The sequence below is a fragment of the Lathyrus oleraceus genome, chromosome 6 (assembly GCF_024323335.1).
Source record: "Lathyrus oleraceus cultivar Zhongwan6 chromosome 6, CAAS_Psat_ZW6_1.0, whole genome shotgun sequence".
NCBI classification, from domain to species: Eukaryota; Viridiplantae; Streptophyta; class Magnoliopsida; order Fabales; family Fabaceae; genus Lathyrus; species Lathyrus oleraceus.
Window position 1 is genome coordinate 109,693,770 of NC_066584.1, and position 11,981 is coordinate 109,705,750.

Below are 11,981 nucleotides of genomic sequence, written 5' to 3' on the forward strand. Positions count from 1 at the left end.
AAGAAAGTAGTCGTACGCTAGACTACACCCCGGAATGTACCGTACGCTAGGCAGTATCTGAGGATTTGAAGGTCCAAATGGGTCGTACGCTAGACCGTATTGGAGTTGTAGAATGAGCCATACGTTAGGCTGTATCTGAAGAAGAAAGTAGTCGTACGCTAGACTACACCCCGGAATGTACCGTACGCTAGGCAGTATCTGAGGATTTGAAGGTCCAAATGGGTCGTACACTAGACCGTATTGGAGTTGCAGAATGAGCCGTACGTTAGGCTGTATCTGAAGAAGAAAGTAGTCGTACGCTAGACTACACCCCAGAATGTACCGTACGCTAGGCAGTATCTGAGGATTTGAAGGTCCAAATGGGTCGTACGCTAGACCGTATTGGAGTAGTTGAAGGTCAGAATGGATCGTACGTTAGATCGTATCTGAGTTGAAGGAGTCATATATTGAGCTGAGTCAGAATGAACCGTACGCTAGGCTATGTCTGATAGTATTTGTATATGTTGTATTTGCAATGAATATCTGGGATGGGTTTAATGATGCCACCATTGGGCGGATATTAGAGCGCTTGCCAGAGTGAATGCTCATATGGATTGTATCTGAGAGATGTAGTTGAATCTTGAATGTAATTGATAAAGATGTCCGTCTGGATGGACCTTTGTTTTGACTGTATCAGGAGGATAATTAACTGAAAAATAAAGTTAGCTCCATGCCATGTCATGATGCATGAGATGTTTTATGCTTATGAAAATAAATGCGAACAATGTATGCATGCGTATGTTGTGAAATGATGTAATGAATGAATTATGCGTCTGAAAAGTTTTTTTTCTGGCGACCCCCTGGGGAAAATAAATCCCCATCTTCTGGTTGGAGATACTTGTATTGATGACCCCTTCTCATCTAAGGAAGCCCGACTGGGGGTGGAAGAGATGACCAATTTGTCTAGTAATGCCAATTGCTTTTGGGGAATAACTGGCTTTGCTGGGGAATAGAATTAGCAACGGATTCATTGGGAAGCATGGTTAGACCTTCTCCTCGATCCTGAAGTCTCATAGTGATTGCTATTTCTATTTTATGCATGCATTTTTGGTACACATCGATCATATTCAAATGCACATATCAATTCAAATTAAATCAATGGATGTTTATGCAAACAAAACAGAAAAAGTAAAACTAAAGCATCTTTTTGGAAATAAAATTATATTGATTTTGAAAGAGGGCCTATAAACAGGCAATTTGTGTACATGGAGACAGAAATCCTAGTAAGAGGAAATTGTCGAGAACATAAAGAACAACTATGAAGGAAAAGCCCTGTTGATTTTAATTCTGCTACTGTCATTATGTCTTCAAGCATCTCATCTCCTGCTGTCGGATAGAAGTGATTGGCTTGTTCAGTCCCTTGAACTTGGATGACGCTGTCTGAGAACGGGACATAGTCATACGCTTTTAATCCCTAATTTTTGCCTGGACCGCCTTTTCAGGTTTTCAGTCCACCAGGATACCCCTTTTTGCCCAAGCCGCCTTTTCAGGTTTTCGACTTGCCGGGTGTACATTTTTATATATTTATCCCTAATTTTTGCCCGAACCCTTTTGGTTTGCCGGGATGCCCTTACTTTTTCCTAGGTACGTCGACCTAGCGGGTCTCTTTTATGCGTAGTATTTTTTGACTATGTCTGCGTTCACGGGATGTGGGAAGTCTTCGCCGTCCATCGTAGCAAGTATCATGGCTCCACCAGAGAATACCTTCTTAACTACAAATGGCCCTTCGTATGTGGGAGTCCATTTACCCCTGGGATCACCTTGTGGTAGAATGATACGCTTGATAACTAAGTCGCCGATTTGATACACCCGTCTCTTGACCTTTTTGTTGAATGCCTGGGTCATGCGCTTCTGATATATCTGCCCATGACAAACAGCCGCCAGTCTATTTTCATCAATCAAATTTATCTGATCGAGTCGAGTCTGAATCCATTCATCCTCGTCTAAACCTGTCTCTTTCATGATTCTTAGAGAGGGAATCTGAACCTCTACCGGTAGGACGGCTTCCATTCCATAGACTAAAGAGAAAGGAGTTGCCCCTGTCGAAGTGCGTACTGAAGTGCGATAACCATGAAGAGCAAATGGTAACATCTCATGCCAGTCTTTGTACGTTACTGTCATCTTTTGTATGATCTTCTTGATATTCTTATTAGCAGCCTCCACGGTGCCGTTCATCTTTGGCCGGTACGGAGAAGAGTTATGGTGTTTTATCTTGAATTGCGTGCAGAGTTCAGTAATCATCTTGTTGTTCAAATTAGTGCCATTATCAGTGATAACTCTTTCAGGGACGCCATATCGGCAAATAAGACTATTCTTGATGAACTGTGCCACCACATTCTTGGTAACAGAAGCAAATGAGGCTGCCTCTACCCACTTTTTAAAGTAATCAATCGCAACAAGAATGAAGCGATGTCCGTTAGAAGCAGTAGGTTTAATCTCCCCAATCATATCAATGCCCCACATTGCAAAGGGCCAAGGGGCTGTCAACACGTTTAAAGGAGCAGGAGGCACATGTACTTTATCCGCATAGATCTGGCACTTGTGACAAGTTCTGGAGTGATGGTGGCAATCAGCTTCCATGGTAGACCAATAATACCCTGATCTCAGAATCTTCTTGGCCATTGTATGTCCACTAGAGTGAGTCCCAAAAATACCGTCATGCATGTCTTCCATAATCTTTTCTGCTTCCTTTTTATCCATACAACGAAGCAAAGTCGAATCATGATTACGTTTGTATAATATTCCATTACTCAAAAAGAATTTAGCGGAGAACTTCCTCAGGAATTTTCTGTCATTGATGGACGCCCCTTCAGGGTGTTCCCGAGCTTCTAAATATCTTTTTACTTCGTGGAACCAAGGTTTCTCTTCTACTTCATCAGCGTTAAGTTCATAACAATATGCTGGTTCATCTAGTCGTTCAATGGTGATCCTGGGAGCTTCATTGTCCCATCTGACTCTGAACATAGATGACATGGTGGCCAAGGCGTCTGCCAACTGATTCTCTTCTCGTGGAATATGTTCGAATGTAATCTTTCAAAGTATGGGATTAATGTCAACACCCGCTCTCGATAAGGGATGAGATTCGGATGTTTAGTGTCCCATTCTCCTTTGATCTGACTGATTACTAATGCTGAGTCTCCGTACACACTCAAAAACTTGATTCTCAGGTCTATAGCAGCTCTGAGTCCCAAAATACATGCTTCATACTCGGCCATATTGTTGGTACAATCGAAACATAGTCTAGCAGTGAAAGGCGTATGGCAACCCTTGGGAGAAATAATTACAACACCAACACCATTATCCAACGCATTAGAAGATCCATCGAAAACCATAGTCCATCGGGATCCTAGTTCGGGTCCTTCATCTGGTCCAGGTTCTTTGTAATCAATAACAAGCATGACATCCTCATCTGGGAACTCAAAATTCATAGATTGGTAATCATCCACTGCTTGATGAGTCAAATGATCAGCTAGCACGCTTCCTTTGATTGCTTTCTGGGTAGTATACTGGATATCATACTCTGTTAAAATCATCTGCCATCTCGCTATTCTTCCGGAGAGGGCAGGTTTCTCAAATATGTATTTGATGGGATCCATCTTAGAAATCAACAAAGTGGTATGATTCAACATATACTGTCTTAGTCAGCGAGCAGCCCAGGCCAAAGCACAGCAAGTTCTCTCGAGCAGTGAGTATCTTGTTTCACAGTCGGTAAACTTTTTGCTAAGGTAGTATATGGCATGCTCTTTTCGACCAGACTCGCCATGTTGCCCCAACACACACCCCATTGAATTTTCTAACACGGTAAAATACATGATTAGAGGTCTTCCTTCAACTGGTGGCATCAGGATCGGAGGTTCCTGGAGATACTTCTTGATTTTGTCAAAAGCTTCTTGACATTCATCATTCCATATCATCTCTTGATTCTTCCTCAGTAGTTTGAAGATGGGTTTGCAGGTAGCAGTTAAATGGGAGATAAACCGGGCGATGTAATTCAAACGTCCCAAGAAACCTCTGACTTCCTTATCTGTACGGGGCACTGGCATTTCTTGGATAGCTCTCACCTTAGCCGGGTCAACCTCAATTCCTTTACCACTGACAATAAATCCCAAGAGTTTACCGGATCTTACTCCAAAGGTGCATTTGTTCGGGTTCAATCTCAGCTTGTATTTCTTCAACCTCTCAAACAATTTGTACAAATGATCGAGATGTTCTTCTTCAGTATGAGATCTGGCTATCATGTCATCCACATATACTTCTATTTCATGATGAATCATATCATGGAACAAAACCACCATAGCACGCTGGTACGTTGCCCCGACGTTCTTTAAACCGAATGGCATTACTTTGTAACAGAAAGTGCCCCATTGCGTCACAAACGTAGTTTTCTCCATGTCTTCAGGTGCCATCTTAATCTGGTTATAACCCGAGAATCCATCCATGAAGGAGAATACTTTGTGTTGAGCGGTATTGTCTACCAGAACATCAATGTGCGGGAGTGGAAAGTCATCTTTGGGACTCGCTTTATTCAAATCTCTGTAATCGACGCACATTCGCACCTTACCATCCTTCTTCGGTACCGGTACCACATTAGCAACCCATTGAGGATAAGCAGTAACAGCCAGAAAACCTGCATCAAATTGTTTCATAACCTCGGCTTTGATTTTCTCAGACATTTCAGGACGCATGCGGCGAACCTTTTGCTTAACAGGACGACAATCTTCCTTCGTTGGCAAACGATGCACTACTATATCAGTATCCAATCCTGGCATGTCTTCATAAGACCAAGCAAAAATCTCTACATAGTCATGTAACATCTGAATCAATCTTTCTTTAATACTGTTTTCCAAGCCTGCTCCTATTTTGACTTCTTTCTTGTCCACTTCAGTACCTAGGTTTACAATTTCGATTGGCTCTTCATGCGGCTGTATAGTCTTCTCTTCTTGCAGTACCAGTCTGGCAAGTTCTCCAGGTACTTCACAATCTTCCTCACTTCCATCCTCGGCTTGGTAGATCGGATTTTCAAAGTCATAATGAACAATAGTAGAACTATTATCAACAGGATCCAGAGTGGGTATGGATCTGCAATTCGTTACGTGAGTGTGTGTAAGAAAACATAGCTTTTTCGGAAGATGACAGGAAAGATAAAGAGCGCAATATTTGAATGCAAAAAGTCCATTAATTTATTGAATGTGAATATGCTTATGAAAATGACAAAACCCTTAACAAATTAGCTATCGTGCCCCGGGCATAGACACAATGCTTTAAGAAGTTCAATTGTAAAAACTAAAAAATTTTGCAACAATAAAACAGACAATAACAATTACTCCTGACTAAAGGAAATCGGGATAGTGTCTTCAGCCTTCCAATTATTGAGTCCGTCACCAATTGTTGGGAAAATCCAGCTATCCAGGTCGCAATCGCTATCAGCAACTACTACAACATTAATCTGATCTTTGACCACCCTTTCAGAGTTAAATCCCAGACCAGACTTGTCAGACTTGTATGGTACGTTGATCAGTTGACCCCAACCAGTACGACCACCGTTTTCAACCACGGCTTGAGCATCTTTCAGAGAAATCATGGCAGGAGGAGCACGAATAACCTTGGGCACAAGGGGAGTTGGCTTAAGGACAGGACTGGTCGGAGGAACTACTTCGAATGATTGAGAAGGAGTCTCAAAGAATTCACCATCCATTTCGACGTATCTGAAGGCCTGCACACTACTGACAATATATTCTTCTTCTCCACACACAGTGAAAATCTTGCCCTATATTGGATACCTCAGCTTTTGATGGAGAGACGAGGCTACAGCACTTGCCCCATGAATCCAAGGGCGTCCCAGCAAGCAGGAATAGGCAGGACGAATGTTCATTACGTGAAAGATAGTGTTGAAGACTTGAGGTCCTATCTTGATAGGGAGAACCATTTCACCATGGACAACACTCTTCGCACCATCGTAAGCACGCACCACAATGTCACTAGGCTTCAGTTCAATGCTTTTACAGTCAAGTTTATCGAGCACGGCTTTCGGTAGTACATTCAAAGAAGAGCCATTATTGATCAACACATGAGACAAAGTGATCCCCTTACACTCAAGGGAGATATGCAGAGCTTTATTGTGATTCTTTCCTGCTGGTGTCAGGTCAGCATCAGAAAAGCCTAGGCCATTGTCAACAGCCAGGTGAGCAACATAGTTTTCGAACTGATCGACGGATGTCTCCTGAGGTACATGAGCAGTCTTCAGGAATTTTATCAATGCATTGGCATGAGATTCAGAAGACAATAACAAGGATAACATCGAGATCTTAGACGGAGTATGCCCCAGCTGTTCTACCACATCAAAATCACTCTTGCGGATGATTTTCAGCATTTCTTCCATTTCTTGTTTGGCAACATCTTCAGTAGTAACTTCGACGGGTGTCCCTGACTGAGAAGGGTTGACTGGTTCCTTGCCTCGAGTTTCAGGGGCGGGAGGTGAGATTTCTGGAGAGAAGATCCTTCCACTTCGAGTAACTTTACTAGTCCCAACAATGTCATTAGGATTAGCAGAATTACCAACTTGCTTTACGCCATGGATGTAAACATCACCTCCATAATTCCACAGAATGGTTTTGCTGGAGGAATACGGTACTGGGCCAGGCGCAGTAATGATTAGGGGAGCTACCTTGGGCTCAGAAGTAATCTTCACAGGTACTCTAGTAGCGGTAATCTTCACTGGACCTTTGGACCTGGCAATCACAAATATTTCTTCCACAGGGTTTTCCACCTTAGGAATCTTTTCGAAGAGAATTGTACGATCGTCTATCAGCCGTTGAATACCATTCCTCAACTTCGAGCACTCGTTGGGTCGAAGTACACAAAGGTCGAAACTTTCAGCACAACCTGGAAATAAACCAGCTTGCAATAAATTCTTCTTGATGATCAGGAGAGGAGATGTTAAGTCTGCCACATTAGCAATGTGAGAATTGTCATTCACAACATTAACAGTCTTGTCATGGTTAGGCATAGGTGCAGTGATGACATTAGGAGTCCCTGGAGGATCAAATTCAATTTCACCAGCGTCGATCATATCCTGAATCTTATTCTTCAACGACCAACAATCATTTGTATCATGCTCGGGGCTATCGGAGTGATATGCACACCTGGCATTGGGATTATAACAAGAAGAAGTAGTGTTGGGACTCGTAGGAGGATCTCTGAGAGTGATTAAATTTGCCTTTAGCATACCCTGCAGTGCTTGCGCTAAAGTCATCTTGATCTTGGTAAACTGCCTTCTTGGCCTGTCTTGTCTGTGCTGGAAGTTTTGAGCTGGCGGGGCTGCAATTGTAACTGCTCTGATGGTATGGTCACAGCTTTTCTTGTTATGACCCCTTTCACCATACACAGCATTTGACTCATTCTTTCCCTGATGGGTCTTTCTGGTGCTTGCGGAGGTAGCTGCCTATATCTTTCCACTTTGAATACCACTTTCAACACGTTCACCCGTCAATATAAGGTCAGTGAAACCTGATGAAGAACTTCCCAGTAGATGGCTGTAGAATGGACCAGTCAGTGTACCCATGAACATGTCCACTAATTCTCGATCAGTCATAGGGGGTTTGACTCTTCCAGCCAAATCTCTCCATTTTTGAGCATATTCTTTGAAGCTTTCTTTAGAGCCCATAGTCATATTCTGCAACTGTAGCCGAGTAGGCGCCAATTCAGAATTGTATTGGTAGTGCTTGTAGAAAGTTGTCGCTAAATCAGTCCAGGTGCGGATGTTAGAGCTCTCGAGCTGATAATACCACTCCAACTGTGTGCCAGACAGGCTCTCCTGGAAGAAATGGATCCATAGTTTCCTATCAGTGGTATACGGCTGAATCTTTCTCACATAAGCTCTCAAATGCATCTGAGGACAAGACGCACCATCATACTTAGTGAAAGTGGGGATCTTGAATTTGCGAGGAATGACCACATCAAAGACCAGTCCCAAGCTTTCGAAATCCAGACCGGGCGCCTTCTGACCCTCCATAGCTAGCATGCGTTCTTCCAACAACTTATACTTATCCTCTTTTGGAGAGTACTGTTCATCTTCATAATCTTCATCGTCGTCCTCTTGGTTGAGGGGATCAACATTCTCATCTTCCGAATCATTTTCTGTCTCCTCCTCTTGATCCTTCGGAAGTCTAATCTTGATTCCCGCAGCCTGTCCTTTACGCCTTCTTCCCGGGTTAATGTAACTCACAGGTTTCTGGTCTTTCTTCTTCTCGAGCAAGAGAGCCTTCAGTTCCTCCTGCCCCTTGGATAAGCTCAGCATCATCTCCTGGAGATCTTTGACAGTTTGTTCGAGAGCCATTTTTCTGTTTGCAATGAAGATCGTGAGAATATTGATCTTTTAGGATACCTGTTATGCAATGTTATGTTATGCTATGCAATGTATGAAATGTTTTCAAGGACTCCTGGAATTTAACTTTGCGTAAACCACCAAAAAGAGGGGAACTTTTATTAATAATTTCTTTAATCAATGTTTATTACAAAAGGAAATAATAAAAATACAATGAAAGCTCAAATCTCCCAGGGACGGCTTCTTTTCGGACGAAGATATGTATTGAGTCTTCGTTCCTCATTAAGCTGGCTGGTGAGCTCTAATACTTTCTTCCTTTCTGCAACGAACTGAGTCTCAAAAGTATCCCTTTCCTCTCTCAACTGGATCCAGGATCTCTTTAATTCTTCAACCTCGGTAGGCATATCTGGATAAGGAATGATCTGAGGAGTACCTCCTTCAACCTCTGGTTCAACAATCAGCGGTCCGACTGCAAGGTATGGCATGACAAGTTCACGAGCTCTGGCGCGCACCCATCTGAGATAAGTTTCCATAGGAATAGAGTTTTTCTGTCCTAAAGTGCTTCTTTTCACCATGCCCCAGGCTCGTACAAATCTCTGACGGAGACCTTGGGAATCGGTGTCATAGTCAAACACAGTGCCTTGAATAATTCTTTCATGTGGACCCTCTCTTCGAGCATACCCCAATTGGCGTAGGGCTAAAGCTGGGTTATAAGTAATACCTCCTCTTATCCCCAGGAGTGGTACGTTAGAGAATTCTCCACAACGGTCTATGATGATAACATTTTCCTTGAGATGAGGACACCAACGGATGTCTGAATGAGAGAGCGACATTATCCTTTGAGACCATTTCAGATTTTGCTCATTCTTTAAGACTGATTGAGGAAGGTGTGAAATAAACCACCTAGACAATAGAGGTATGCAGCACATGAGAGTCCCTTGCCGTTTCATAGTACGAGTGTGAAGGGAATGCAGAATGTCTCCAAGCAAGGTAGGCACAAGATTATGAGTGAGAAACATCTTAATAGCATTCATATCTACGAATTGGTCTGGATTAGGAAATAACACCAAACCATAGATTAGTAATGCTAGAACGTCTTCGAAAGCATGAACATTCATAACCTTTAAGAATTCTCGGGCCTTATTTATCAGAAACTTGGCAAGTAAACCCTTAATTCCACTTCTTGCTACCCAGTTGGTTTCAATGTCTGACTTTGTCATGTGTAAAGCTGCGGCAACTTCTTCAGACTTCGGAATCTTTTCTAAACCACTGAAAGGTGTTTGATCAAGAATAGGTATCCCCAGCAGCCTGGAGAATTCTTCTAATGTGGGTACCAAGTGATAATCTGGGAATGTGAAGCAATGATGTTTAGGATCGAAGAACTGGAATAGGACTCTCATCATATCTTCTTTGAAATCAGTGGTAACCAAATTGAGGAGATGACCATGTTTCTTGATGAACTGAGCCTGATCGGGAAGTTCTGACACTAAATCCTTTAGTTGAGGAAAGATTGCTACAAAATTGATCCGAATGGTCTTTCTTGAAGCCATAGCCCTGTTTCAGAGCAAAGCTAAATCCCTAAGTCCTTGAAATGGCTAGTACAATGCCATGATGTTATGATGTTATGATGTTATGAGGTTAAATAAGTAACAAGCACAAACAAGTCACACAACAATCATTCTTAGGTTTTAAGGCTTGCATGAGTTCCATAGGTAAGTACCCTCCCCACTGAAGTTTGGTTGGTTCAACCTGTCCTAGAATAGTAACCGGGTTCTAGAAGGATCTCAAATCATTGACCTTTCCTTAAGTCCACTTCAGTGCAACACCAAGTGGTTGCCCAAAGCTTCCCCAAAGTCCGATCTCAAAGAGTGTAGTATCGAGTCTCAACCAACCCCAGTCGGAACCGAAGTCAGTTATCTCACTACTTTCTAATGGCTAGGATGAGTCAATTAGGGTTCTAAAGGTCTGGTTAATGCTTTGATGACACCACGCGGATGCCAAATTTTTCCTCAAGTAAACATGAGGAACATCAGGACATCCAAAGTCTCACATTAACCGTAGCCATCATTTTGACCATTCCAGTATACGCCGGATAGTCGCGATGATCTATTGCTACTTACCTAAGGTACACTAGATCCGGGTGTAGGATCTTTCACTCAAGCATAAAATACCCAAGCAATCCCTTAAAAGTAAATCAGACAATTTGAATAAATGATCTTGTTTTTAAGGTAACCTCTCTTTTTAAGGCTCCCCAGCAGAGTCGCCAGTTCTGTCATACGGTGAACTGACTTTGGTGTGTTTTGCTTTGGAAAGCAAATGTCGCGGATAACAAGAGTCGCCACCGACTTTTCTTTTATCCCATAAGGAAAGGTGGAAAAGAACAGGAAAGACCTTAATTAGATTTTGGGTTCGGGAGGTACATTATACAAAGGGAAGGTGTTAGCACCCTTTGTATCCATGGTTATCCATGGGCTCTTAATTGCTTGATCACTTATGTTTGTCTGAAAAGAGTGTTGTGTGAATTGCTTAAAAAATGTTTTGAAAAGAGAGTTTAACTTTGTAATGATTCTTGTATGAATGTATACAAAGTGGTTATCTCGTTTAGTTTTGAAAGTTGTTTAGAAAAATATAACTCGGTAATGATTCTAGTATGAATGTATACCAAGTGGTGATTTTCTAAAAGATGTTTTGAAAGGTGTGAGGTGTGAAAAATGTTTTAGGTTGTGAGTCAGCAATTAAGGGTTATACCTACCCAAGGCCTTTATGGGCATGTCCTATCCTTATGAGGGTAAAACTGTCCTTACTATCGAGAAGTAAGTAGTCTTACCCTTTGGATGTAAAAGGGTCATCGATTGGTCATTGAAGGCAACATTTGTAAGGATACCTTAGCATTCGAAGGGACAATCATCATTTAACCGTAGGCTACAACGAAGGGTCATCGAGGGACAAAATCATATATTCGCAGGCAACATCCGAGGGACTATGATTTATTTTATAGGGACGTGATGATTTAACCGAAGGGTCTTCGCTAGGTGTATCCCCACATTCGCGGGACATGACCGTAATACCGTAATATCGTAAGGCAACAAAGAGAGGTCCAAGATCACATATTCAAAGGCAATATTTTACAATCGATTAGGTAGTTGTAATCAATTAGGTAATTAGGTCCATATTAATCAAGTAATTAGGATGAATCTCCACATTAAAATCAATTAAGTAAATAGGAGGAATCTCCACATTAAAATCAATTAAGTAAATAGGAGGAATCTCCACATTAAAATCAATTAAATAATTAGGATGAATCTCCACAAGGGTATCCCACAAATAAAGTGGAATACCTAGCAAGCTACTTGTTCCTGGGAATATGTGAAGCCTTACAACATTCAGCACACAGGTCAGAATACCAAATGGGGATGCAATCGAGGATTACACCGCAAAGGAAAAAACAGCAGTAGGAATGTCAGGCAAAATAACGCATGATTAACATAGAACGGATCAAATAAACACAGAACAGAACCCCCAAAATATTAGCGACTGTCACGTTCGCCTCTGCCTCGCCTAGCGAAGGCCTAGCGAATACTCGCTACATGCTCGCTTAGCGATGTGCTAGCGAGCGGCT